Below are 25,587 nucleotides of genomic sequence, written 5' to 3'. Positions count from 1 at the left end.
GAATTCTTTAACTTCTTAAAGGTTTGTAGTTTCAGATTTATTGCAAGGAGTGTGGGAGCTCAAAATATTTTCTCACCTTCTTTTAGCTATCCAAGAAAGAAAAATGGTTTCAAAGAGCACGATGCTTTTTACAATGCCATCATTTTTCTTTATTCATTACAAAGCAAGTTATTGCTGTTGTCTGTCACAAAAAACATACAATTTAATCTTTTTGTTTATGATGCTCACATAATAAATTTTGTTTTGTTTTTAAATCAAATGTATAAGAGTTTTTCTTGTGTATTATTAACCGGTAAAACTCTTAAACCAGTAACCTATAGTTTCAGTTAGGCTCTTAAGAATTCCTTATGAATTTTTAAGCCTGATAAAATGCATATCTAAAAGCTAGTTGGGAGTTAGGCATGATGATATACACCTTTAATCCTAGCATGTTGGAGGCAAAAGCAGAGGGGTCTATGTGAGCTTATGAACAGCCCAATCTGTACAAGGAGCTCGAGGCAGCTAGGCCTAAATAGTAAAACTACATCTAGAATAAAATAAAAGTAGAAGTTCAAAGTATATATGAAGTCTCTCTCTCTCTCTCTCTCTCTCTTCTCTCTCTCTCTCTCTCTCTCTCTCTCTCTCTCTCTCTCTCTCTCTGTGTATGTGTGTGTGTGTATGTGTGTGTGTGTGTGTGTGTATGTGTGTGTGTGTGTGTGTGTTCATGTCCCTTTTTGTGCCTCCCCCATAATGAAGCTTATTCAGGCTATAATAATCAAAAGTATTTTCTTTCTAGATGAAAAAATGACTAGAACTAGAAATGTGTAATTTTACCATAGATTTCAGGAAATGTGTACCATGTTCCTCCCACAATGGATTGCATTGTTGACTAGGAAACAGCTATTCACTCTAAGCAGACCTGCCCACTGTGGATCATGTTCCTATCTAAGAAACAGCCAGGCACTCCAAGAAGATCTGCCCACATTGAGGCCCGTTGACATCTATAAGAGAGCCTTTGACTCCAAGAAGACTTCAGTCTACCAAGACAGAGAAGCTATAATGAAGAGTCTTCCATTTTCTTCTCTTTCATTGTATTTTATTTGTTCCTATCACTTCACATTCTGCTTGGCTCAAGCCATGGAAGAGACAAGAGCCATAGTTATGTGGTCAGTGATGAGGGAACTAGTAACAGAAGCCACATATCAACAGTGTTGTGTGGTCCTGCCCCTGTTAATCCTTAGCAGCATCCTGCATACTGATTACAATAGCTACACATCTTACCTAAACGTTCCTATGCCAAGTTGGTGCCTAAGTCTGTACTTTATCTCTTTCAGTTGTGTACCTTTATTATCTAGAAAAATATCACTAATGGAAAAGAATTTATGTGCACACCCATGTGGACATCCTCTGAACACTCATATAGGCCAGAAGAAGGTGCTATATCCATTGGAGATAGTTTTAGGTATTTGGAGAATGTCAGAGATCCAGTCTCCAGGCCTCATGACTGATCAGCAACTGCTCTTAGTAACTGAGCTTATTCTCTTAATAAATAAGGATGGAACAAATCTGAAGCAGAGGTGATAGTAGTAACTCTTTCAAACTAGCTGAGCATGGTGAAGCAGGAGAAGAGGCACAGTCCCCATGTTGGAATGCCAGTGGCAGAAGAAATGATGTTTATAGAGTAAATCATACCCTTGAATGGACAATGTGCTCACTACAGCCCTAGAGAATCCTTAAAAAGGCAGGCTGCTGGAAGACAAAATGACTTTAAGGGGTTTGGTGGCCAAGCTATCATCATGAATACAATGTATATACTCAATAGTAGAAAGACTTGTCTACTGTGGATACTCTCTAACCATTTTCCCTTTCTTTTTTGCCCTACACAAACTCCACTAAACCTGGATGCAAGGGTGAAATATGAAGCCAGAAGGTCTGAGTTCAAACCCTTTATTCTGACAAGCATGAACATAGGTGACCATCCACTTGTCTCTGCACTTCATCTCCCTCAGTTGTTGAACAGAGAAAATGCTAGCAACTATCTCATCAACTTTGAGAAGTTAAATGAGTTACAGCCTGCATAAACTACTGTACCAACCAAGGACACTGCTTGCAGAAAATCTAGACCCCCTACTCAGATCTAGCCAATGGACAGCGCATTCTCCACAGTTGTGTGGATAGCAGGAACTGACTCTGACACGAACTATGGTGCCCCCTGTTTGACCACTTCCCCTTGGTGGGGAGGCCCAGTGGCACTCTGAGGAAGGGGAAGCAGGCTACCAGGATGAGGCCTGGTAGGCTGTGATCATATGGTGGGTGAGGAGGTCCCCTTCTGTCACAGACCTAGGGGAGGGGAACAGTGTGAAAGACAGAGGGAGGGAACAGGAAGATACAAGTGAAGGGATAACAATCAGAATGCAATTTGAATAAATTATTTAAATTAAAATATTTTTTAAATCCAACAACAACAAAAAAGTACTTAAAACAGCACAGTCCAAGAATGATTAATTTACTTCTACAATCTACCCTTTCCTCTTTGCCTCCATAGCCACTGTCTTAGTTGACTTTTACTTAATTTCCTGCCTGGACAGGTCTCCTTGCTTCCAAGGTCCCTTCCTCTAAATTGGCCAGTTGTTAATAGTTTAGCACGATTGGCACACCATTTGTTTAGATACTGAAAGGGAAGCATTGCTCTGATCATATTTTTTCACCAAAAGCATTTTTTTTCTGATCTCTCATCTAAACTATAGCATGCCAGCTTGACTGCATGGCATTTTATACATTCATATTATTTAGAATATTGACCTCTTAGTATCCATAAATTAGCAAGTGCCCTGTTTATGAGAACATTAGTCAGTGGTAATTTCATTCTGTAGTAAGTTTGTACACACACACGCAAATTGACTTCTGTGAAACTTTCTCTGATTGTTTCAGTCCCGACTCCCTTAGTCCAACCATAGCCGACTCATCACACTATATTTGAATTATGAGTTTATATATCATCTTAAAATGAAGTTCCTGGGAACAAGTTTGATAAATAATACCTCTAAGCCTTTGTTGAAAGTCAGATAAATGATCATTGAGTTTGTACCTGAATTCCTTTCCTGTAAGTCAGCTTAATTATACCATTATTGCAAGTTCATCCATTATTTCTTTTGGTTAAAATAAACATTTAACTCACATAAAGTAAAATCTCATAGAACCTAAAATTTTGTTCTCTCTGGATGCCAAGAATAATTCCTAGGAGCCAGTGTTGCATAACAAGGTAATTCCGTGGACCACTTGATTAACATGAGAATTGTGTTTCTCTGGAAAACGTAAATCCCTTCCTACATGTCTTGCACTGGAAACTCTAGGGACTGGGCTCTTAAAAACCTGTGTTGTGCTAAGCCCTCAAAATGATTCTGATATTACTCTTAAGTTAGAGGGCACCAGGAGTAATTAGACCATAGAGCTAGACTGCCTGGGCTAAATTAGCAATGTTAGCTATTATTGGATGGCAGAGCATTCCTTCGCCAATCTGTGTCTCTTCTGCTTCATGGGTAAAATGAGAATGGTAATAACTAGGGCCGTTGGAAAGAGTAAATGAAGGAATACACAGAAAGTACTTATCACAGTGCATAATCAGTTAATGACAGTAAGTAGCTGCTCTTAGTCCCACAGATCCACTATTATCATACAGTGCCTTCTCCATGGGAGTGCTCTTCAGATTTCCCGATTCTTTAGATTTTACACCCAAATTCTTCTCTGGTTGTCTTTCCTTTCATTTTATTGCTGAGGACTGAACCCCGAGCCTCTTGGGTACTAAGCCACCACTCTAACATCAAACTGCACACCTACGCTTCCGCAGTGTATTTTCATGCTGCTCAATATGATTGTAGATGATCATTTAGTGGAACAATAAAATGGGACTCCTAGTTCACCAAGGGCCATTTTAATCCCCCGTAATCTGGAGGAATGCTGGATACCCAATCTCAGGAGATGTTATAAGTCAACAAAAAGGCAGGTGCTTGGCTTGTTTAATTAGTTTGTTTACGTCTAATAAAAGCCACTTTTGATTTTGTAACACAACCTTAAATTTTTCCTAATTGCTTTCTCTTTTCTTTAGTAATGTCTTTCATAGTGGTCTCTTATTAAAATTAATACCATTTTAAAATGGAAGACATTCCTAAAATCTTTTAAAAAAAATAATCTTAAAAACTGTTCCAAGTAAGATCCTTTATGTAGCCAAGGCTAGCTTTGACCTTGTGGATCCTCCTACCTCAGTCTTCTGAATTCTGGAAATAAAATCATTTCCCACCAGGCCCAGCTTTAAAAACAAAAGCAAAACAAAACAAAACATGTAATGCTACAAAAATTTTGAAATGCGTAGACAATAATGAAGTACTAGTTCTTTAAAATTAAAGTATCCTACTATCCTTTTGTTATTTGGGTTAACTTTTCAATGTGTTTGGAGTATTTAGTAGCATTTTAATCAGGATTCTTAAGGAAATACCCTTACATCCCCACCATGGCAGAATGTGTAGTAAAGGGATCTTGAAAAGTAATTAGAAGGGTTTTCACTGTAGTTAATACTCAGAAAATTAGATTTATATTTGTGCCTATTTGTAACATTATTTACAGTTAGGACTGCTATTTTGATATGCATTCTTTTGAGTGGGTGGAAAATAAAATAAAACACAAGTGTGTTCATATACACAGGATAGGCCCAACTGGAACTTATTTTAAATGTGCAAGAGGTTGGAAAGATGGCCCAACACAAATTGTTTGTCACTTGCCACCTAAAACACTGACTTCAATCCCCAGAAATGAGATACGCAAGTTGCCCTCTGACTTCCACATATGTGTGATGGTATGTGTGCATGCACACACACACACGTAATTTAAAAAACGACAGTGTTTGTGTATAAAAGTAGCCATTTTAAAATAAGCAACTTTTCCTGGAAATATTTATAAGAACTTATTGATAATTGCAGTAGTGCAGTATTCTAACAGGAAACATTTTCTTCAACACTTCATACTCCATTTTTTTTTCTGAATTACAAAATATCAAGTGAGGGAGTTCTCAGCTTTCTAAGAAATCTTGTTCAATTATTATAATGTAAATGTTTCCTTGCTATCTTAGCACACTGTAATATATAACATTTGGCATTTGGAGAGTTAATATGGAATTACAGACTTGCATGTCAGCAATAGTGTTTAAAGTATTTTGAATGCATCTTAACAAGCATATGATTGAAAATGGAAGGAAAACCTTAAAAATGATGAATAATCTTGTGATTAATATTGTGAGGAAATGAGAGAGGCTACAGAAAAACTTGTCTTTGAATAGCATACTTAATTTTAGGTATCCCAATTTAAGAAGGCAAATTAAGGAAAGTTTCACAAATTCAAAATAATTAAGGGAAACAGTGACAGTAATTAATGAAGAAAGCTCGCAGGATCTCACACGATGGAACAGGAAGCAGTACTTAGACGTACAGATGATAATTTACTGATATTTAAAGACTTTGAACAATGAGAAAGATGATGATTTTCTAAAAATATTGGTACAGTGGGAATAATTAGGGATATTAAGAAGAATTTTAAAGGAGGAAATGAAAAGAACCCAAGAAGAAAATTGGGCTATAATATGAATTTATATTTTGGGTCGATGACACTGAAGCAAGTTGTTTCAGGAGTTGTTGAATTCATCAGCGTAGTGATTTTTACGCCTATAAATAGAGGAGAGGAAGGAAAACTAGTATTTAAAGATGAATGATGGCGAAGATATAACCTGTGGAATCCTAAAACCTCTTGTTTGCAAACACAGAGGTCACTATTTGAAAACCTTTGTGCTGGCCTTAGAATATCCTTATACGTTGATACGTCAGTGTGAAAATAAGACGTAACGAGTCTTCTGTGCTGGAGGATTAGCAGCACTAGTAGAAGGAATGCCGTGAGTTAATTCATTGACAGAACCCTTTGGTGTGACTCCTGACACAAACTTCAAACATTATACAAGGTGTTGGGTAGAAGTTTTGTGTGTAGCCTGTCTTACCTGAAGAGACAACGTGAGTAAGAACAAAGGAGAGTTGAATGCAGAGTCTGTAAGGCCGTGTTCTACCACTGCCTCCCCGTGCTGGGCAACCAAAATGCCACCATCTTCTCTCCGGCCCTCTAAGTTCCCACGCACAGAGCAGGAATAATGCCACTTGTCTTGCCTGTCGCAGTGGACATATCTATCAGCGGGCTAAGGATGAAATACAGCAGCATGCTGAAAAATGAAAAGCTCTAACTGAGTAAATATAGTAAAATCGGGTTTGTTAAATACCTTCATTTTAAAGAAAAACCGTCAAGCAAATCACATTTCTTCAAGTTCTTTGATCATTAAGGTACAGAAGTAAGATAGTTTTGGATAAGATGAATTCACTTATCAGGGGAATTTGATGAGAAAAAGTAATTTCATAGTATCGTATTACTATTTTATTTACTATTGATTATTAATTTCAGTAATACACTTTTAATTTATGAGCTGAGTACTTACAATATTAGAGTGACTCTTTTATAATACCTTTACACAATAATTTATTAGTCTAATGTGCTCCTTCTGGCCCAGAGGGAAGTCTCAGCAGTTAAGAGCACATGATACTCTTGTGAAGGACAGAACTTTGATTCCCAGCACCCACAGTGACTGGCTCACAATCCCTATAGAATGCCACCTCCAGGAGATCCAACACTCTATTCTGCCCTCCACAGGCACATGTGAATGTGTATATAGCACACACACACACACACACACACACACACACACACACACACACACACACATCACAAGTGAATAAAAACAAATAAAAATCTTTTAAATACTCTATCATATTTCATAATTATATAATTTTTCCTTGATTCAGCAATTATACTTTATTAGCATCAACTGAGGTCACCCTATACTATTCTACTAATGGTTAATATGCACTTGAGACCTCCAATAGATTCAATAACTATTTTATTCACTAGAAGTTTTCAAAATTACATTTTATTTGGTGTGAGAGAGAAGAAAAAGAGAGAGAGAGAGAGAGAGAGAGAGAGAGAGAGAGAGAGAGAGAGAGAGAGAGCAGACACATTTTTGAGTGTGTATCTTTGTGTAGAGGTGCCATGGCATGTGTGTAGAGTCAGAGGCTAACTTTGGGAGTCTGTTCTGTCCTTCCACCATATGTGCCTAAAAAGAACTGAACTCAAGCTATCAAGCCTGGCAACAAGTCCTTTGCCCTCAGATGGTAGTCCCCACAGTGACTTTTAAAGAACAATATGAAAATCAATAATCTTTGGTCCTATATATCTCTGTCTGATTCTTGATACAATTTTGATAGAAAAAAAAAGCATATTATGTGCTTTGCTATGCATCTCCATTTTGATGTTTCCCAGAAAGTATTGAAAGAACAATTTTATTCATGAAATGTATTCAGGAGTATGATAATAACAATAGCATCAGTAATGATTTAAAGTATTCAAGTTATGAAGAAGAATCAATAATCAATCTATCTAGTCATTTACATAATTAAGTATCACTTTATATTATTAATAGACCTGTATATAATACTGTTTAAGGAAATAAATATACATTACTCTTAAGAATGTACCTAAGCTATTTGAAGTAAGATATCACTTATTACTGATACATAGTGTGTTAATAAGCAATTTTGCTTAGTGATAGGGGTTTTCCTGAGAAGTTGGTATATGTTCTTTAATGAAGGATTCATATTATAGATATTAATCATTAAATTTTTAATCATTTACATACATAGGCTGTATGTAAATGAAACATGTATGCTTGTGGGGTTTTTTGTTTTGTTTTGTTTTGTTTTGTTTGTTTACTAAGAATGGTTTAGAACAAATTCTCCTAGGATGGAGATTGCAATTTTTGAAATAGGCTCAAGACAGTCAACTTTCTCCTAGTAAATCTTTCTTTGATTGAATTCAATATTATCTTGGGCATTTTCACATACATTATATTGAGATATCCAAGACACTAATTCTACAGAAATAGCATGTCTGTCTTCAATGAATGTACATGAACTTACTGTATTAGCATTAAATTTGTATTAGTTTTATAATTTTTGGAATATCTATAAAATGGTTCTTTTATACAATACACATAGAAATATATACCCAAGGTAGAGTTTGGGAGAGTAGAAAATGACATCAAAATTTATAGTTTGTGGTCCTGAAAAATAGTTATATTCATCTTTCTATTTACATTTTATTATTTCTTTATATTTTGTTTTTTATGTTTGAAATGTTGTCCATGTAACAATAACTATTAATTTCTATGTTAGTGAGAAAATCACTAAATTTAGTAGAGTGAGCAGAGTACCAGACGTAACATGTGAACTGTGTCCTTGAGTATATATTTGAGGGGACAGTCATTAATTTGAGTGGCTAAAGGAAAAAAACCTCTTAAAAGTCCAAAGTGCTTTATAAAATTATGTGTCTGTGTTCATTCAATGAGTTAGTAATTCAACAAACTATTTGCAGTCATTGAACCAGTGACAATCAGAAGATGAATACACTGTAGTCCATCTCTTTGTTAGTAGAGAAACAATAGCAGGAGAACAAAGGACCTTCCGCCCACGTAATGAGCAGAGCTTCTGAAAAACACAAAGGTAGAAAGAGAGTGAGTGGGCAACTCCAAATTGATGCCAATAAATATTAAGTGCTGGGGTGTGTGGGAGGTAGGAATACAAAATAGGAGTGATAGCACAAAGCTTATAAAGTGACAGTAGTATGGCTATAATCCTTGTTCTTCAGATGAGGAAAAAGATAAATAAAGCTAACAATGGGATCTTATTTACAACTTAGAAATGTAACTCTGGCAATTTTAAATATTACAACATAATTGTCAAATGTATGCCACACGCTGTCTGTTTTGTTAATAAAGTTTTATTAGAAGACCATAGTTGCAGAATAGGCACATAGTCTCTGCCTCTGGTTTTAAGCTGCAAGCATTGCTAATTTGGAAGGAAATGATAAAGATGTCAAACATAAATCCTAACTATTAATTAGACCTCTTACAGAAAAAAAAATACTGTTACATGATTTAGAGAATAAATTTGAAAAGTTTGAAGTTAAAGATGGAAAGGATAGAAAGGCAGTGAACAATGTGATGGTTCCTATCTATTGGTAGGTGTGTAGGTGAGGGAACACAGACAAATATAAGAGTTTGTTAAGAAATTTTTGTGTGCTGGGTGGTGGTGGCGCGCACCTTTAATCCCAGCACTCGGGAGGCAGAGGCAGGTGGATTGCTGTAAGTTTGAGGCCAGCCTGGTCTACAAAGCAAGTCCAGGACAGCCAAGGCTACACAGAGAAACCCTGTCTCGGAAAAAAAAAAAAAAAAAAAAAGAAATTTTTGTGATGATTAGTGAGTGGGGCAAGCATGCTGGGAAGAACCAAAGGGGGACACTGGACTTTAGCAACAGAAAAATTGGATACGTAGGAAAGAATGCAAGAGGAAGAAGTGGAAGTTCAGAGCCTCAACAATCATGCTGCATCAGACTTTATTTTAAACAAAATGATCCAGTATTGAAAAGGCAGTCAGCTAGTACATAACAAAGGTAATGCTTAGAATTGAGTTAGAAATACAATATTCAATATTTCTGGGCTGTTGTTAAAAATTGTAAAGACAGTATTAATACAAAACAATAAACAATTGAGTTTCAGAGGAATTAAAATATTTTTAGTCATGTTACCAGTGAACATTTTATGAAAATTAGTAATTTTTTTCTGAACTCTTTTGAGTTTTTAAAGCATTTAGCATTCCTCTGTTACTTCATAATTCTGAAAACACAGAAAGCATATTGCACCTACAGCTAATTTTCTATTCTTCATACATATATTATAAATAAGTGCATGATTACATGAGCCATTATATGTTATGTGTGTAAAATACATAGTTTGAAATTAACTCATTAAAAACTACTCGTACTAACTTTGTTACTGATGACTTTCAGACTGTGATGTCAGAGGAGTTACCGTTACAAACCAGGTAAAAAGGCACATAAAGAATAGGATGTTGATTTTTTTTTTATAATGCAAGCTTTTCTATAGTTATTTCATTTTCTGCTTTTCAGAATTCTTGCATTAAATGAGAACTCTCAGCCGTTAGCTCCTGCATTTGCCTGTTTCTGGTGTTAATTATCTTTTGTTTGCCCTTGATAATCCTGAGGTTGGTATGCAGATGATATGAAGGCTGCAGAATCATCTCAAAGTGTAAAAAACAATGGCATTGTCAATTCTGCATCACAACACTTTATAAATTATGAATGTCATCCACATTAAGGAGAGTGGTAGACTTTTAAAATTACTTCCATGAATAGATTAAATTACAAGTATTATTACATTTCATTTTATTAAGTGCATCTTAGTAGTTATTAGAGCAAATGAACATGTTCTCTCAATTACATAATAACATTAGAACGAAAAATTATGCATCAACACTCTCAGATGCATAATGGTGCATTGTATATTAATCACTCTAAACAATATTTTTGAGTTTATATAAAGGCAATTATTACCTATTGAACAATAACATTACTTTATTGGTTTATTAAAATTCAGTTTAAGAACTACCTCTTTTATAAAAAGCTCTAAGTATTTTCAATTATTTTTTAGAAGTATGTAAGAAGTCCATTTTGCTCATGTTCGATGGTGTTCCTCTTACTATAATATGCGATTACACACATGAAACAGGAATTGGATCAAATATAATATGTAAAAATATTTTTCATATTTCAATAAAAATATTGCAGAAATTAATTTACCTAATTTGACAGTTATGTTTCAATGTTATTATAATAGCAAATAGTATACAGTAGTGTTACTGTTGATAGAATTGGAGCAAATTGTTAGAAGTCACAAATATAGCTACAATCTACCTAGATATATAGGGTCACTATTGAAGTACTTTTCCTTGTTTATATGACTTTTAGATAGTAATTTCCAATAGAAATATTGTGTGTCATTGCCAATAGTCTAAAGTCAAATTTAACTCTGTTTATTTTGACTCAATGAAGGGCTTAATTGATGCTTTTTAAAAGTTATTGTTGCATATTAAATTTGAATTCGATTTTTTATGAATCAAGATTTATCTTATGTCACAAGGATTTCCACGTTAGACTATTATTCATATATTAAAGCTTTAAAATTTTTATTAATAATTGAATTTTTTTCAAAGCTGTACAAATAGTGTTAATGTCTTTTCTTCATTTAGGATATACTATTAATTTAGGAAAGTATGTAAATTTTACAATTTTTAACCTGAATGCTGTTAATAACATATGATAGCAACAATTTAATTGACTTGAACTTATTAATACAAACTTTAAATATGCCAAAGTGAGACTTACATTGATAATTATATAACTGAGCAAACATAACAATACAAACATTATAATTTAAGAAAAAAACAGTTGTTAACTACTACTGATTCATAAGGTTATTTTGTTGTCTCATAAACCCAACTGTAAGATTAACAAAGAGACAGTTTACAATGCCCAGTTACATAAACTGCATTAACATGCAGGCAAATTGCCTCCTGGCATTCTCTACTGTAGGTTTCTTTATTCATCAGTTTTATGCTCTTCCCAGTGAAAAAAAAGAATGGACAATAGTTCAATTCAAGAAATAGTATGAGAGCACATCATCAAAATCGATAGCTGTTCATTTCTCTTGAAAGAAATAAAAATCAGCAGGACTCATCCTGCCATGTTCTTAAGGTAACACTAAATAGCACTTCTGGTATTTTTTGGAAACTTTCTAAATTTATTATCATTTGCATACAGTGGGGATGGCAAGTAGTCTTCTAATCTGATTCCAATTCCTTGCATCCTGACCAGAGAGAAAATTTCAGATGGAAAAGTATTAATGGTCTTTTTAAAAGTTCTTTCTAAGTTCCAAATGTTAGTTTCTGTGTTTCTAATTCATTCTTATAAGATGAACTTGGATTTTTATTTTTCTTCAACACTGAATTATTTTATAGAGATCTGATCTCCTTGTTAAGGAGCTAAAAAATCAAATAATATGGGCTCTTAGATACTTACCTCTTTACAAAGTCAAGCAAAATAGCGAAACTGTTTTAAATAATGAAAAATAAGTATTTGGTTCCATGTCCTTTAAACATTGTATGCCTCTGTCTTTGCTTCTCTCTCTCTCTCTCTCTCTCTCTCTCTCTCTCTCTCTCTCTCTCTCTCTGTCTCTGTGCTTGTGTGTGTGTGTGTGTGTGTGTGTGTGTGTGTGTGTGTGTGGGTGCTTGGAAAATCAGTGGTTACAACAGCAAGTTAAGCATGTAAAAGTTTACGCAGCAATCTGCTATCTGTCTTTTCTACTTTATTGGGAAATTTCTGCAGGAAAATGAGAACCAGATATAATTCACTAAAATTCCACTCAACATCTCTTGATCAATAGAGATAAATCTAGTTTTGTTGTTAAATTGATTTTCTCTCTATAGGGATGTATTGTTCTGATTGTCTTAGGAATAACTGCTTCTGTAAAGATTGTTATGGTGATTAGGAAAAAAGTAAACAAGAGGAGACATTGCAGCTCCTTGGCATTGCCTGCATTTCTGTTTAATGTCTTAGTGAAAGTGGTAATGATTTATATCACTTTTGACAATTAGATTTCCCTGAAAGAAATTCAGCACAGCTTATTTCCTTTCACCAGTAAGCAACATCTGTGTTTGTTTTAATTTGCAAAACAAAATGCCCACATCAATATATACTAGTCTACATTTGCTTTTCTAGATTTTACCACTTTACAAGACTCCTTGGCATAGATCACACTTAACTGTACTTACATATCTATGTATCTTTACACCTATATCTCTATATATAAAGATACACAAAAGAGGTTAAGCTGAAACTGAGTCAAAAAGTTAGAGTCAAAGGGTAATTTAAAGTGGGTTTTGGAGTTATTTCTTACACTATATGTAAGAACTCAGTGAACGTGTATCTGTGCTCTGTCATATACCTAATTTTTACTAAATGGGCATTTTTTAACATCTCATAAGTAATTACTTAAATGCATAACAACACTAAAACATTGACTTTGAAGAAAAAACAAAGCCCAAAGAAGTTGAAAAATCATTGAAGCAAAAATACTATAGTGAATGATGTTTAACAAAATAGTCAATATAATGATAATATAATAATATAAAACTCAAATGATATAAAAATACAAAAGAGATTTTATTGAATTCACATATTCCATATAGTTCATCACTGATAAATCTTCTAAAATGAACAAATGCTATTTTAGTAAGTGACTAGAAACTATGCTTCTTATATAATCTTAAATTAGAAGACTATATGAATTCACAAAATAATTTTCTAAATGATAAAACTATACATTGGCATATAAAATGTAAACCTAAAATGTAATGTGAAATATTCCTTTGGCTCAATAATGATCTCATTAGCATACCTGTCATATTTAGAGATAAAATGAATTTTTCTACAACACAATGTCTAAAAGATATTTTGAAATAAAGTTTTAAATATTTTAGTTAGAAAGCAAATTCCATTACTTCCTTTATTTGTAAAGATTTTTTACAAAATGGAAACAGAATTTAATTAAACAATTCATGGGTATAATATTTTCAAAATTTCAATATTTTTTGGTGCTTTAGAAATAAAAATCCTGAACTAAGTTATGGCATACCTTCTCCTGAAAGTAATACAAAAGTAAAAAGTCTCAGTATGTGAATCTTTGTTAGCAACTTTTATTTTTTAAAGTATCAAGGAAATTTTAATCCATAGTAAGCTACTTATTTTCTTAGAGTAGGTAGTGTGTGTGTGTGTGTGTGTGTGTGTGTGTGTGTGTGTGTGTGTTTGTGCCATATGTTCATTTACCAGCAAATTTTGCCTTTTTAGTCATTTGTTTGAATTAAGCTATCAAGTAATCATGAATTTTTATCATATATATACATATACATATATATCCTATAAAACACATCAATATTGAAATTCCTAGGTTTAAATATGTATTTAAAACATAAATCAGTTTTCCTGTCCTTGAGTTAATGATAAATAAAACAGAGAAACTAAATGAAATAAAAATAGATGTTAGTTTAAACAGAAAACACATCATAACTTAAGGATAGCAACGATGACAGGTTCTCGGGTGAAGTGTGGATACAGGAGCTACACATGGCGTTGCTGCACCATTGAAATTTATGAAATGTCTTTCTCTGCTGGATTTGATGTACTTCCTTGACCTGACCCTAGCACTGTGTGTAGAGGCTGCAAGGTAATTCTTTCCCTGGGTCTCTTGTAGGGAATATAAATGAAATAGAAATGATCCGGTTTTGTTTAGAAATGAAACCTCATTGGTGTGTAGAAAGCACACTTGTGTGAAAATGGAATGCCTATATGAAAGAAGTTTGCAGCGTTGTAGAACCTGGATGCTGTTTGTGGGTATCACTCATGTTATGCTTATAGATACTTTACTTGGGACCTTCACAAATAAAAATAAAATTAACCCCTTTAAAAAGCCATGGGTTATTTGTTAGAAATTCACATGCTAGTGGTTACTTTTTCCCATGGAATTTCGATAAGGCCAGAAGATATGCTTTGAGGTCACAGGCCACAAGTAACCTTATACATATTAACCGTCTTCTGCATCTCAACGCACCATGCCATCAGCATTCTCGGGAACATTAAACCCTCTGTCATTCTTGTCTCCACTGACTTTGATTCTACTGAGGTTTAGCGGAATTATAAACACATATGAAAATATGCAGAATCTATTTTCCTTTTGAAGTGATTATAATGTGATGTTTCTGCACTGCCAGCATTCATAATAAAGCAAGTGTGATGGTTCGCTGCAGTATGACACCCGCCATAATCTTATTAGCATGTAAGCAGCATAAGACAAAATGCTCACACTCATGTAATACCTGCGTGACTTACGTGCACAAAACAAATAGATTTATTAATGTAAACTTTTACAACCGTTGGCAAAAGACATGTGCCGTCGAATTCAGAATTCTGTGCAGTTTGCTGACATGGGTTTGTCAAATGAAGGGTTTCCTCAGTTGTTAAGCTTTCCCTTACAAAATAAAACAATAATACCTAAAGTAACTAAGTGAGTTTTAAATCGATTGATCATTTTGAACACCCAAAGAAGATGAATGACAGTGAGCAACATTTACCTGACACCCTTGAATATTTCACAGAGACAAGTTGATATGAGTTTGTATAAATACTAATATTAAGCAGAATTAGCTTTGGAAAAAATAAAGAAATTGTACTGAGGTGAAAATTGTCACTGTCAGGAGAAATGAAGTTATATCAGAGAACAAGTGACATACAATTTTCTCTAGAGTGTTTTTAATAAAAATAGCTTTTCTTTGAATATTTTGAAGTCAGACATGAGAGGCAATCTGGGCGTTTGTCAGAGTTTGAGAGTGTGAAAAATTGCTGCCTTAAATCATTTAAGCTGAAAAGCAACTTCTTCCTGCTGAGATAATTTCACATTGACTTACCGTGCAAGCCCTTCAGGCATCCCCAGCTCAGAGCAGAAGTTTTCAAGGTAAAAACATAGAGTGAGAACATGGGAGAAGCTGGGACAAGGATCAGCGGCAACTCCAGGCGTTCAGGCACATCTGACTTTGATTAATTAGAGAGCTACTTTTCTATTTGCACATGTACTGCCTGATAGAAAGGGAGAGTGGACGAAGATACACAAACTCAGGGTCGGCTCTGTTGGCTACTATCAGCAGGTTTTGACATCTATGGAGCTTGCTGAATCTCAGCTTACAAGGACTAAATTGTTGAAGCACACTTTTAATTTGTTCATTTTTTCCTAATGCACAGAAATTATCTGAACTGCAATAGACTTGATTTTCAACCGTGAATAAATCACTTCCTGTAAACGTTTAGGTTAGGTGAACAGGAGATGATCTTGCCACAAAATGTAGGATGTGTTATTTCTATTTTTCAGGGAAGCTTTTTGGTATAACTAGTCATTTTTATTCTCAACAGGATATTTTCCTCTTGTTTTATTGGAAAAAATGCTTCAATATATTGAAAATATGTTTTTAAATGTTCAATTTTATATCTAATATTGTGAACTTTCTTCATTAGATGTTTAACTCTAAAAGGGTTTCATCTTCCAGTAATTTATTAAAAATTAATAAACAGGAAAATCATTTTAGAAACATTTTTTCAAAGTTACTATGCACGTGAGTAAAGAATTTTAAATTCCAAATGTTAAAAAAATACATTTCTACAAGGTTACATAATTTTAAATAGTTGGCTAACATTTGAAAACATGCAAATGCATTCTTTAAAAAACTATACATATTTGATAACATGTAATTTTAAAATACATAGATGCATCCTCAATGCATAGCTTTATTTTCTGTTTTATTTCAGAAAGGAAATATTTAAAAGAACAAGCTTTTATTTTCCTTAAGGCAATGTTTTAAGTTTTCATCTTCTTAAATAAAATAAATGTATTTATTCATTTCCTTTTATTTTATGGAAGAAATTCTCCTGGACCTTTCATCTTGCTTGCTTAGAATCTGGAGTATATCAAAATTGCTTACTTCTTACAGTTTAATCTCTAAATAGCTCTGAAAGGGTATGTGACAGTTCCCAGCTGATTCCCAGGGATTGTGTCTCCACTGCAGACACTCAGGCTTAGAAGAGTTAAGGTTCCCACAGATCCTGACAGACATCTTTCCTATCATGGTTCGGTGTCATAAGAGATGAACACAGGCTTGATATCAATCATGTCTAAGGTAGATTCTGCGAAAGTCTTGCTGTGCAGCAGCCAAGCCATAGAGCCCTTAATGAAATAATAGGATCCTTAGTTATTATCATAATTTTTATAGAGAAATCCGCACATCAGACATTGTCCCCTGCCTCTGTCAATCACATACTGCAATTAACTTATTAAATTGCACTTGTGTCAGATTGTCTACTAGAGAGGAGAGACTAGAAAGTTCTTGAAAACAGATTCTTGTACTACACCCTTCAAACACTTCTAAATCAGGGGATATATGATCTGCTTTTCCCTTTTAGAGCAAATTATTTTTTCACTTTTGACTTAAATTGCACATTTAAAAAAAAGTCTACTTCAGCGAACTGGATAGTTGTACTTCAACCCCCTTGCTACCTCCCTTCACCCCACAGGGGAAATAGCAATTAACATGATGATTAAGATATGCCTAATGTATTAGCAGTGAGATTCAATTTATTCAATGTGCATTTTGCTTGAGAGTATATGTAAGTCATAAAGATGAATAAGATATAATTCTTGCCTTAAAGTAGCATCCTAGTTAATGGTGAAATGAGCCAATAAAAAAAACACATGTTAAAGAGTGGTAAAAGTAATGTTTTAAAGAAGGAGGGAATGGGGGGGCTGGAGAGATGGCTCAAGAGGTTAAGAGCACTGCCTGCTCTTCCAAAGGTCCTGAGTTCAATTCCCAGAAACCACATGGTGGCTCATAGGCATATTGTGATCTAGTGCCTTCTTCTGGTGGGCAGGCATATATGCTGGTAAAACACTGTTTATATAATAAATACATTTTTAAAAAGAAGGAAGAAATGTACTGATCAGTTATTAATCAGTTTAATGAAAGATGTATTGATTGGCCGGTGTATATCAAATATCTATGACATGATTCCTGACCTCAAATAGCTGATGGCTTAGTGCTCGAGATAGACATAAGCAAATGATTACAGGACAATAAGTCAGTGTCATAAGCTGAAAGAGTCCTGAGATGTAACAGTAAGCAAAAAAAGAACATGAGGACACAGAGAAGCAGGAAGACCTCATAGTGGGGGCACAGTTCAGAAGGACCCTGAAAATCTCAGTAGAAACAATAGCATTAAGCAAAGACTAGAAGAGCAGGAGCCCCCGGCACCTCTGGCATATGACAATCGTCTATTGTCTCCGAGACACAGTTGCTAGGGCTGCACACTTCATGGGGGACTGGGAATTTCCAACGTGACATTTCACTACGTTGGAAGTCACGTACTACTGAAATACACTCAAGGCATAGTCCTATTTCTGGACAAGAAGAAAGATAAAATGGTATATGTATTAATTAGGAAATAATTAGTGCTGCAGCTCTGAACAGCTGACCAGAAGTTTAAACACAGATGAGTTTTTGGAGAAGGGTGACACCTGCCAGCCTTCCAGTGGTCCTTTTGGCCATAGCAGAACCACTGTGCATTTAGGAGTTACGGCAAAATTTCAAGCAAAAAGATATAGGGGAAAAAACTTCACCCCTTCCCCAACAGATTGTCACTTGAGCTTATACCAGCCAGAACTGGGTCACGTGCATACCCATAATTACAGGGGAGACTAGAAAGCCATGCACTTCTCCCATGGTAAAGGAGGATGCGGGGAATAGGGATCTGGGGATGAAGACAAAGCGAGTCATCCTACACCATCCTTAATATGCTCTCAGGTGGCTGTAGCCAAAGCTGCTGTACCACTTTCCACACACATCCCAGGCTGTCCTTCCTCGTCACCAGATCCAGCTTCTCTAAGTTCCAAACACATTTACTCCTGTGTTTTCACGAAGTATTTTCTTCTTTCCTTCCATACTGTACACTGTGCACATAGTGCTTTGCAGCAGCCAAGAACCTGACATTATTATTCATCTTTATCAAAATATAAAAGTATCCAGGTGTGTGTGTGTGTGTGTGTGTGTGTGTGTGTGTGTGTGTGTGTATGACCACAACTGCACAATCCCTTGCCTTTCAGTCTGCTGATTTCCAGCTCTCACTAGAAAGGGAGGAAGGCAAGGGTAGATAAATACTTCACAGCACATGGTTTCTTCTTTCCCTTGCAATTAGTGCTACGCATGACCCAGTTCTGGCTGATGCAAGGTTAAATGGAAGTCTGTTGGGAAAAGCTTCTCTTTCTATGTGAAAAAAAATAAGACCCCAAGGAGAAAGTCCTTTCCTTACAGTTTCTTCTCACTTGAACTTAGATTTTATTCTTAAATGTATAGTAGGCCTGATGACTGCAACTTGAAAGAAGCCGTCCCTGCCCATCAAATGAAGGCTCGGTCACATCCTGTTATTAACCAGTGAAATGCCAGTAATGATGGCATCTATGTCAGGCATGGTCTAAAGATTAAATGAGGTGACAAATGAGAAATGCCATGCACAGATCCAGGAAGATGTCATTGCTTGACAAGTTTTAGGCTTTTAAAAATAAGTCATACCTCCATTATGAAAGTAAATGCTCTAACATTAAAATTATATGGTAACACCAGAACTTAGAAATTCTTACTGCCAGGTTAAACTTTGTGGAAACTGCTCATTACTAATTCAGTATTTATGTCCCTTGTCTTTCTTTCTAAAATAATCTAAGCTCACCAAAAGCTATTTTATGGCAGCTCTGGTAGAACACTGATAATTTATCACAAAAGGATCTGTTTTTGTAGCTTGTTATTGTATTGATATTTTTCTGACCTACATGGGGACTGATTTGGCTACGTTAGGACAGAAATGTCATGAGCATATAGTGGTCATGACAGAAATGTCATGAGCAGAAAAGTGAGTCGAAAAGCAAAGTATAACTTATGAGCACTGAAATTTGGATGATCTTAAAACAACAAATAGAAGTAAAATTTTCTTTTTATCCTACATAAAGAGGCTACACACCAAAAGAAAAAAAGAAAACAACAACAAAACCCACCTATTCCATCCATGTGATAGTGAACCACTGATTATATTGAGATGACTCATAAAGTACAAATGATTCATAGGTACCGGGGTAACTATCGGCATCGCCAGTAAGTTTTTACCTCTTACTCAGTGATGATTGAAAACTTGCGGAAAGGCGGCTTTGAGAGTAAGTCTCCTAGTGCAGCTAGGGCACCTCCAGGAGGAAAGATCAATCATTCCCGGACGGAACTGAATAAGAAATTGTTCAAGCGCCAGCAGGAGGGTGCTGAGCAAGGATTAGCAACTGAAGCGCCAGGTTGTCGGGGGGGGGGGGGGGGGGGGAAGGGGGCCATAAAAGACCAACGGTTGACTTCCAGGCACCAAGAAGCAAGCGTGCATCCAGTGCACGGGCCAACATCCTGCTCTCTGGGAAGAAGCTCAGGAAACTCCTGCTGCAGATCTGCCTTGCCCAGAAAGAAAAAGCAGCCATGGAAGTGGAAGCCCTTCGAAGTCAATCAGGACTAGTGAGCCACAGCCCAAGCCACAACAAAAGAAGACAAAAGCCCCCACCCCCACCCCAGGATGCAGACATGGAGGATCTTGGAGATGAGAGCTAAAGTTCCTACGTCTTCTCCCAGAAGATTCTCAGCAGCAGCCAGAAGGATTTGGAGAACTTTGGAGAAAATATTGCCATATTTCATTCTCCCAGACACCGCTTCTTTAATGTTCCTCTGCCCTCTCCCGGAGGTATATATTGGGAGGGCACAGAGAAAGACTGGAGAGGACCCACCCGAGGAGTCAACTTTTTTTGTAAGAAAGCTCTGGTGTTTAAACAAAAACAAAAACAAACAAACAAAAAACCGGAAAGAAAAGAAAAAAAAAACTTGGGAAGAGGCTCTCTTGAACAACCACTAAAGGTCTTGTGAGTCTTAGGGTTCTCTCTCCAGAAGGGAATGGTAAGAAACCTCACCTCAAGAGGGTCTTAGGGTGGTCAGCTCAGCTTCTCTGCTTCAAGATGCCTACCTTTATGGCTGACCTACAAGAAATAGCCTAGGAACAATAAATAAAAGCAATCTCCTTTGACAGTTGCTAGAAGGTATTTTTTTAGGTCTTTGTTTTTCTTATCAACAATTATCATGACTCTTGGGATCGAATAACCTACCAGGTGTCTTTTTCTGGAGACAACTGATTCTCCTGCTCTCAAAAACCATTATTCATCTGTAGATTTTTCAGACATGGTGTGCTCATTATGTAGGCTTTGTTTAGAATTAATCATATTGTTGATATTTCATGGATGCAGCTTGTCGATCTTATACGGAAACATTCTATCCCACAGCAGTTGTACTAATCCTCTGGTCTTGCACTCTTTCCACACACCTTTGCAGCGATGGTCCTTAAGCCTTTAGGTATAAGGGTTGTATTGTGGACTTACATGTTAGGGATGGGCACCCAATGGTCAGTTGTTCTCTGTATTTTGAGAAGTTGTAACTTTCTGTAATCGTCTCCATCTGCTACAAAAAATCTAGTATTTGATGAGAAATGAGAGTTAGAAATAATACAGGCTCAGGACAGTGACAGTACTGGGTCTCCTCTGGAGTCTGGACAGACGTGAAGACACCAGGAAGGGGCATGGTATCCGCTGCACACATTGCCCCCAGTGAGAATAGTGCCCCACCTTTGCTGTATCCAGTGTGCCTGGGACTTGCCTGGACTTGGTTGGCAAGGGAAGGAAGAAAGCACAGACATGTATAAAGAAAAGCTGGTGTGAAAAGGGATATGTTGTGTCTGATGGAACATATCAACCCAACTGCACAAGAACCTCAAATCGCAGCACATTTAGTATACACAGAAAAAGAAGTGGTAGCTAGTATTGGAAGGAGGACTCTGTAGGCAAGCAGTCCCAGGCTGTTAACTTCCTAGAGGAGGAAGCTACAGGTGCGATCCCCTTTACCACTCCACTCCCATATTCCATGAGAGAGAGAGAGAGAGAGAGAGAGAGAGAGAGAGAGAGAGGAGGGGGTGGGGAGGGAGAGTGAGACAGAGGGAGGGAGGGAGGAAGAGAGAGAGAGAGATCATCAAGCTGGAGGGGAGGGAAGGAAGTGATGGGCTATAGGAATGAGAGAGGAGGGAAGAATAGAGCTTGGTGTGAGGAGCAGAGGAATTCTTGAGTGAGCGTGTATTGTTGACAGGGCTATGGTCATACGAAAACGTCCAGTGACTCAGATAGCAGAGCCTTCCACTACTGTGTAAGGAAGCTGTCAGTGCATGAAAAAAAATCCGTCTCTGCTTCTTCCTCCAATGTTTACAGCTAAGACTATTCCTCTATGGAGGTCTCCCATCAATGCTAGCTAACACCTCCTCCTTATGCTGCACGTAATATACACTCTGAGTTTCCGGGTTGCATAGAAGGAGACTCTGAAGGAGATCATAACGTCCAATCCCAGCTTTCCCGTATGTGTGTTTGTTCTTTCCTCAGTGTCTGTCATTTCCTCATTCCTGTGTCATCTGGTCACGTTTCCAGGAAAAGACACACAAGATATTGAAGGCTGCATTTGATCCAAACACATTATATGCCCATATGATTATTAAATAAAGTATTTTTAATCGTTGTGAAAGCTAGAGAGATAAAGTGAGCATTAGAGCACTGGGTGTTCTTTTGGAGGACTGGAGCTCAGTCCTCATCACCCACAGGGCGGACCCACAACCATCTGTTACAATAGTTGCAGATCTGACACACTCTACTGGTCTCTGTGGGCACCAGACACACACATGGTCCACAGACATGTATACAAGCAAACATTAACATGTAAATAAATAAAATGAAATTAAAGAAACCATTGTATTATTCTACTTAGGAATTGGGTTTATGAGGTTGATTATGGGGTTATGATGCGCAGTGGATAAGGGCACTTGCTGGTATGTCTAAGGACCCAAAGTCAATCCCTGGAATCTACCTGGAGTAGAAAGAACCAATTCTAACAAGTTGTTCTCTGACCGCCACATATGCACAGTGACACTAGTGGATTCATGGATGCAAGCACGTCACATTCATGCTTACACACAAACAAGCTAAACATTGAGTTTATGAGTTTGGGTGCTGCTTGATAAAAAATGTTTATCAAATTGGCAATTCTTCTGGTAGTTTTTCTTTTTCTTAAATATCTTTTTTTAATTAATTAATTCATATTACATCTCAATTGTTATCCCATCCCTTGTATCCTCCCATTCCTCCTTCCTTCCCGCTTACCCCATACTCCCCTCCCCTATGACTGTGACTGGGGGGACTCCTCCCCCTGTATATGCTCATAGGGTATCAAGTCTCTTCTTGGTGGCCTGCTGTCCTTCCTCTGAGGGCCACCAGGTCTCCCCTTCAAGAGGATGTGGTCAAATATGGTGTACCTGAATTCGTATGAAAGTCAGTCCCCACTCTCCACTCAACTGTGGAGACTGTCCTATCCATTGATTAGATCTGGTTCGGGGTTCGAAGTTTACTACATGTCCTTAGCTGGTGCCATAGTTTGAACAAAACCCCTGGGCCCAAATCTGCCTGTCATAATGTCCTTCTTGTAGGTTTCTAGGACCCTCTGGATGCATCTATTTCACTATTCTCCTATACTTCTCTCACCGAGAGTCCCAATAGGATGTCCTCCCCTCTTTCCCACTTTCATTGTAAGTGAAGACTTTCATGGGAAATGCCCCTTAGGCTAGTGTCCAGATATAAGTAAGTATACAACATTTGAGTCTTTCTGCTTCTGGGTTAATTTTACACCTATCAGAATGGCTAAGATCAAAAAATCAAATGACACCGCATGCTGGCGAGGATGTGGAAAAAGAGGAACACTCCTTCATTGCTGGTGGGAATGAAAACTAGTACAGCCACTTTGGAAATCTATCTGGGGCTATCTCAGAACACTGGGAATAGGGCTTCCTCAAGATCCAGCTATTCCATTCCTTGGAATATAACCAGAAGATGCTCCAACACACAACAAGAACATTTGCTCAACCATGTTCATAGCAGCCTTATTCATAATAGCCAGAACCTGGAAACAGCCTAAGTGTCCCTCAGTAGAAGATTGGATAAAGAAACTGTGCTACATTTACACTATGGAGTACTACTCAGCTATAAAAAACAAGAAATTCCCGAAAATTGTGGACAAATGGATTGAAATAGAAATAAGTTTTTCTTTTTTGACTCCCACAATAAGAACTATTGTACAGAGACTTCCTGAGCAAGATAGCATTGGGTCTATCAGCAAGAAAATAGCACATTTGAGTATGCTGCCATTACTGTTTCAGAAGGGGAAAGTTCATAGCAAATTTTTCTTCTTTCTGTAATAGAAAATCTAGTTTTTAACTTTCAATGTTTTTCTCTTATAAGCAAAGGCATAAGGAAATGTTGATTGAAATAAACTGAGCAAAGAAAGTTGTCATAAGTTTTTTCACTACTGCGAATACCATAAAAGCTTTATTCACTTTTTATATAGTTACTTTAGCTTAAGCATAACATCTACACGAACTCACAACAAGGAACATATCCCTGTCACAAATATAAGGGTGTTTTTCTAAGAAATTTTTCCTTCCAAAATCTTTGACATTGTTATGCATTTTCATGTGTTCTCTTTGTACCCCACATGCGTCTTTTCTAATTAATTACAACCACAGTTAATTACTTATTTAGGCAGTGCCCTCCTGCAGGATTATAAAATCCCATATCTCCTCCACCACAGTCTCCAGTTCCTAGAGGAGGGCCTGGCTAATCAAAGGTGCAATGTACACATTGGCTAGAGCTAGTCTTCCAGGAGACAAGGAAACAAAAGACATGCTTTCTGTTGAGAGTAGTTTGGACAATCTCACATCTATTTTGCTAATATATATGCTTAGTATTTTATGGAAAACTAATTCACATTACTATGTTCAGTTTCTATACGAGAAGCTTTTTTTTCCCCGGGATTAATTAGATTAAAGAAACTTCGTAGACAAAACATACAAACAATTCTTTGGGGGGAGTGGCTTTAAAAGCTCCTTAAAGGCTGGATTATGTTATCCTTGTGTGAGATGAACTGTATCCAGTTTTTAATTATATTTCAGGGCTATATTAATGTGTTTCAGTGTAGAAATAGAAAGGTATGATGCATTTCTCCCTCCATCTAAGGATTGGGGAAAGGCTAGAACTAATGACAAAAACAAACAAACCAAAAAAAAAAAAACCAAAAATCAAAAAACCTGATCAAAGTTTTGCACAAGAAATAAAGACATGCAGAAGGAAGGCTGAATGGATAAGAAGCCCTGCAAGACCTGTCCTTTTAGCCCTCCTGGCCTTGCTTTAGCAATCCCCTGCTCCTGGATAGGGGGCAGGCTCTCTCTAGGAACACTTCATAGGAAGGTACAGAATGTCTTCACCAACAATTACTTCCTGCTGATCAAGGCAGAGGTTAAAGCTAACAACTCCAGAGACTGGTCAGGCAAATGAGCTCTACCTTAGAGGCTCAACCTGTTAGAAACTCGAAGCGTGAGAAATGTTGGCAGAGAGTTTGCTTCTGCGCACCTTCCCCCCCTGCCCCAGTACAAAGTATTCAACCTTCTGAGGCACAATGGATTTAAGCCCCACAATCACCTGTAACTGGAATTCATAGAAAAATGACTCCAGTGTTTATAGATTGAAAGATCCAAAGGAGCTGCCAGGTGAAGAGTGTGACTAAAAAAACAGGTTGAAAATGTTGTTTGGGATTTCTAGAACTGTTTTCCCAGAGGACTACCGGTTCCTTTTGCTGCCTTTTGCTCCCCTGCTGATTTGAATGAATCTCAGCTGGAGCAGGAGCAGCGACCACATGGAGAACAAGGGCACAGACGCCAAACCTGGAGACACAACCAAGTGCAAGACACAATTCTGTCCCTCGGAGTACTTCTGAGTGTGCCTCCAAAACCTTGGGCTACCTGTTTCTAGACTTAC

The 25,587-nt window shown here is 36.7% G+C and overlaps 1 pseudogene across 1 annotated transcript; it reads left to right on the top strand.

Annotated features, from left to right (window-relative positions):
- Positions 1-19,782: 19,782 nt before the first annotated feature.
- On the top strand, positions 19,783-20,963 carry LOC311599727 (uncharacterized protein C11orf98 homolog; annotated as a pseudogene). The gene has a single exon. The product of its transcript is annotated as an uncharacterized protein C11orf98 homolog (transcript).
- The last annotated feature ends 4,624 nt before the right edge of the window (positions 20,964-25,587 follow it).

The sequence above is a fragment of the Acomys minous genome (assembly GCF_964271855.1).
Source record: "Acomys minous genome assembly, chromosome: 6".
NCBI lineage: Eukaryota > Metazoa > Chordata > Mammalia > Rodentia > Muridae > Acomys > Acomys minous.
Note: the sequence above shows the minus strand (reverse complement) of the source record. Positions and strands in the feature narration are given on the sequence as shown.